General features: G+C 42.5%; 1 long non-coding RNA gene across 1 annotated transcript; it reads left to right on the top strand.

The window, feature by feature from the left end:
- Positions 1-1,182: 1,182 nt before the first annotated feature.
- LOC139279364 (uncharacterized) lies at positions 1,183-4,770 on the top strand. The gene is made up of 2 exons (XR_011596457.1): positions 1,183-1,300; positions 4,428-4,770. It is a non-coding gene; the product is annotated as an uncharacterized lncRNA (long non-coding RNA).
- Positions 4,771-4,995: the final 225 nt, after the last annotated feature.

Genomic DNA, 4,995 nt, shown 5'->3' with positions numbered 1-4,995 from the left:
TGCTAAATCGTAGTCAGAGTGAACAGATCAAGCTTGCATAATCGTGTAGTTCTGTTTCAGAGTGTCCTGCATCATGTTTAATCAACTGTGCTCACATAGGGCCCAAAATTGCCCAGGAGTTGCTCTGTTTTTTTTGGAGCAACTTGATTTTTCTGGAGTATCTTAAAAATACATATTTTGCACATTCAATTTGTGCCAGTGTAAGTGAGTTGGTTAGGATTTTTTTTAGTTTAGTTTAGTTTTGTTCAAAAGGGGCGTTACCAGCCACCTACACCCGTTTTGGCCATTTAAGCCACTTTGGACAGCTAATAGTTGCTCCAAACTAACTTAGGCCAGCATAATTGGCCACTTGTGGCCGCACAGAAAACGCTTGCGGAGAGTTAAGAAATCAGCGCAGGTAGGTACTTAATGACTTGACTAAAGAATGTGAATAGGATCAAACAGCTGTACAGGACATATGACAAACTTTGCAAAGTTAATTTACTATACAACAGAAGCATTCATGGAAGCTTAAACTACAAAAATAAAAGAAGTAAAGAGACAAAACATATTTACATAATTTTTTCAAAATATCCAAATAAAAAATAGAAGTACCTCCTGCTCGTAGGAAAGTATTTTCATCAACGGGGTAAAGGAAAGTCTTGAGTAAGCTCATTAAAATTATTGGCTACACAGTTATGACACCCTCTCCCCCCGCCATCAAAACTCTCCTCTCTTCCCCCCCGCCCCCTCCCAATCAAAACTCTCCTCTCTTTCCCCCCGGCCCCCCCATCAAAACTCTCCTCTCTCCTCCCCCCCAGATCAAAACTCTCCTCCTTCCCTGCTCCCCTCCCAACCCCCCCACCCCCCATCAAAATTCTCCTCTCTCTCTCTCCCCTCCCCCCCCCCCCCCCCGCCGGAGCAAAACTCTCCTCCTCCCTCCCCTCCCCCCCGCCCCCGATCAAAACTCTTTCCTCCCCCCCCCACCCCACCCCCGCCCCCGATCAAAAGTCTCCCCGCACCAATCTGTTTCTTGTAGCCTCAGCGCGAGAAGGCAGTGGCTGACCTGAGTGGCAAGCCACTCGGCCCGGGATAGGGACGAGATGCATCGGGTCCCATGCTGCAGCCATCATCATCATCATCATCATCATCGGAGGAGGAGCTACTGCGCATGCGCAAATGCTCTACTGCGCATGGGAACAGCTGCTGGCACTCTTTTAGGCTCCGCTCCCCAATGGACTAGCCACGCCGCACCAAGCCCCGGGAGAGTCGACAGATGGGCCAGAATCCGAAGACATCTTTTTGCCGCCGTTTTGATCCTGTAAGTTGCCGCATCTCACGTGAGTGCGCCGAAAAAATGGGTGGGCCAAATTTGGGCCCATAAAGAGGGACAAGTGTAGATGTCTTATACAGATAGCATTATTAATTTAGTCACAGCTGTATATCAGTCGGCTGAGAAATGCTTGTACGACAAGAGGTCTCACAGTGTTTGATACTTACAATGGTCTCTGGATGGGCTTTCAGGTTGCATGGATGGATTCACATGGATATTTAGGGGAAATAATTAATTTCATTGGTCACCTTATGCAACTAATTTTCAAATGTTCTTTTTGAACATATTTGCAATCTTGCTGTACATATTAATTGGAGCAACTCTCCCTGCATAATGCGATTGGATTAATTATTCTGAAGACACTTTTGTTTCTTGATAATAAATAGTTAATTGTTTTTTTTTGACAGATTTACAGTATCTGAAGCACTATGATGAAACCATCACATTACAGGCACGCTTGTCTATCCAGTAAATAAAACTCACCCAACCAACCAGTTCATACTGGCTGCCAGCTTCGTTCCGGGACAAATGTAATACCTGAATCCCTTCTCCATGTATTTATATTTGCTCAGCAGCAGACATCATGATGGACAGAGATAAATGAGATTCTCCACCTGAATGAATCATTTGTTTTAAATTGAACTACAGTAATCCTGAGTTTTATTTCATTGAACACGACAGGAAAGTAGCATATTCTGTATAAATTATTACATACAAGCTGTGCTGGTGCAGTTGAAGCCTCAAGTAGGAATAAAGAAAGAAAAACAGACTGACATTTACATAGCGCCTTTCACAGCCGCCGGATGTCTCAAAGCACTTTACAGCCAATGAAGTACTTTTGGAGTGCAGTCACTGTTGTAATGTGGGAAACATAGCAGCCAATTTGCACATATTAATCAGCACACAGCAACTCCCACATACAGCAATGTGATAATGACCAAATAAACTGTTTTTGTTTTATTGATTGAGGGATAAATATTGACCAGGACACAGAGGATAACTCCCCTGTTCTTCTTCGAGATAGTGCCATGGGATCTTTTACACCCAACTGAGGGGACCAACGTGGCCTCAATTTAACACCTCATCCAAATAACGGCACCTCCGACAGTGCAACACTCCCTCAGTACTGCAGTAGAGTGTCAGCTTAGATTTATATGCTCAAGTCCCAAAAGTGGGACTTGAACCCACAACCTTCTGACTCAGAGGCAAGTGTGCTACCCACTGAGCCACAGCTGACACACAGGATAATAATCGATACGGGCAGAAAGGATCTTTTCTTTCCTCTGTCACTTAATTCTCATTTGCTTTTGGTGCTGCTGTTTGGAAGATACTAGCTCTATGCTGTTCATGCTTAGACAGCCAGTGTGAACTGTCTTGGTTCAGTGAGTTCGATTTTATGGATGGGTGAAAGTGTTTGCGCGGTAATGGAGGAATGATAGTGCTGCAATTACCACAAGTTTGTCAAGAAATATATAATTTATCATCAAGAAACAACAGCGCCTTCAAAATAATCAACAATCTAACCCAGTTATGGGGCGTAGGGGTGGGGGTGATAAAGAGCGGGGAGGGGAGGTGTGAGCTGCTTTAATCTCTGCTAGTATTTCACATATTTTAGGATTCAAAGAGTAAAAATTGAACAGGGGATGGATTTTTCTCACCCGTACTCCCTCTACTTGTTTTATTTCCCGGTTTAAGTGGAATCCTGTTCAACCGAACGGAATTCAAACATTTCAGTTCCAACCAGGTATTACCCTACCCAATCAGTAATAAATATTCAAGGTTCAGATGCATGCTGATTAACATCAGGGAATGAATGAATGTCAAGTAGTGCTGTACTCTGAGTGGTCAGCTGATGGGAACTATTGTTGACATCACCCAAGCAAATCCCTGATGAGTTTGGAGGGCTGAAATGGAGAGTTTGCAAATAAATTATGGATTTTTCTGATGTTCGCATTCATTGCTTTGAATACTTTTAATTAGCGAGTGTGAATGAAAGTGTGAATGAGTTGATCAATGGAACTGAATGTAACAAGTTACTGAGTGAGACAGTGCTGAGCGAACATATTTTTATTTCTTATTTAACTTTTCTGCTCATTTATCCTTCATCTTCAATCTGCCTTTCTTTGTCAACTCATCTGTCAAGAAGAAGGGCAAACTGCTCCCAAATTGCCACCAATCTCCTATGTGGCCAGCCACCAGGAAGTGCTAGGGGCTGGACAAATAGAAAATAGGTGCAGGAGTAGGCCATTCGGCCCTTCGAGCCTGCACCACCATTCAATATGATCATGGCTGATCATGCACTTCAGTACCCCATTCCTGCTTTCTCTCCATACCCCTTGATCCCTTTAGCCGTAAGGGCCACACCTAACTCCCTTTTGAATATATCTAATGAACTAGCCTCAACAACTTTCTGTGGCAGGGAATTCCACAGGTTTACAACTCTCTGAGTGAAGAAGTTTCTCCTCATCTCGGTCCTAAATGGCTTACCCCTTATCCTTAGACTGTGACCCCTGGTTCTGGACTTTCCCAACATTGGGAACATTCTTCCTGCATTTAACCTGTCCCTTTCTCCTTTAGGAAGACACCACACGCTCCACTTGGAGCCTCTCCATTCTGTGCAACTTAAATCAGGAATAGAGTGGAAAAGGAATTGACACAATGTTCGTCTGGGTGTAATTATTAATGCTGTAACACTCAGCTTCACCACATCTGTGCAAATGAACTTAAAGCAATCACCGAGGCACTCTAAATTCTACTGTATTTCTACTAATACTCATTCAAACCCATCGGGCCACCTGGGTTTAGTAAACCTTCCATATCAGTTAATCTCTTGGAATCATGGCAAATGTAGAACATCACTGTATACAAGCCTGTACCATTTGCTAATGATCCTCTCTATTATAAAAGCACGTAAGGGCTGATGGTCTTTGAAAGTTATTTGCTTCAATGAGTGTTGCATAACTAGCATTCCAATCTAAGAATCCCATTGTGACATGTGATTTTTTTTCCAAGAGCTTTCCTCCCCAAAATTGTACAAATCTACTTCAAAATAAGTGATAATTTTTGATCCGAGTAGAAAACAAATAATTAATTCTGCCTTGCATTTTATTTACAGCTATCCTGGAGTGCAGAGAGACAGAGTTGGCAGTGACAGGCATCGACCATCAATACACAGGGCTGCAATGCAATTTCACTGTTGGTAGCACAACATCCCTCAAGCAGATCATTATCATTTGGTAACACGCAGAGAACTCATGAGCTTAGACATGGTTACTACAATGCGCAAGAACAACATAATCAACAAAGTCCTCTGAATTTCCACAGATGAAGCGTCTTTCCCAAGATTAGACACAAGAATGCTTCATTAATACTAGAAATGGGGAGGCCAGATGACACTAGTTCTGTTATTTGTCTAGCACGTACCAAAATTAAAGTTACAAAAAGAACATTCCCAACAACTGCAGGTATTTGCTTTCCATTTGTTCATCCTTTTGGTTGTTCAGTAATTTGCACTGAAAGGATTCATCCAGTCAACATTAGATATAATTAACCTATTGTACCTAATGTCCCAGCGTAGAATAAAAAAAATATCAAATACTCAAATAAGCTGTATTTATATTATAGTTAATCTGCCATGGGGAATCAAGACCAAGTAGTCTGCAGGTTAAGTGGGATTGAGGGAT

Source organism: Pristiophorus japonicus, chromosome 14 (assembly GCF_044704955.1).
Source record: "Pristiophorus japonicus isolate sPriJap1 chromosome 14, sPriJap1.hap1, whole genome shotgun sequence".
In the NCBI taxonomy this organism is placed as follows: domain Eukaryota; kingdom Metazoa; phylum Chordata; class Chondrichthyes; family Pristiophoridae; genus Pristiophorus; species Pristiophorus japonicus.
The sequence above is the reverse complement of the archived record's forward strand: the minus strand, read 5'-3'. Positions and strand labels throughout refer to the sequence as shown.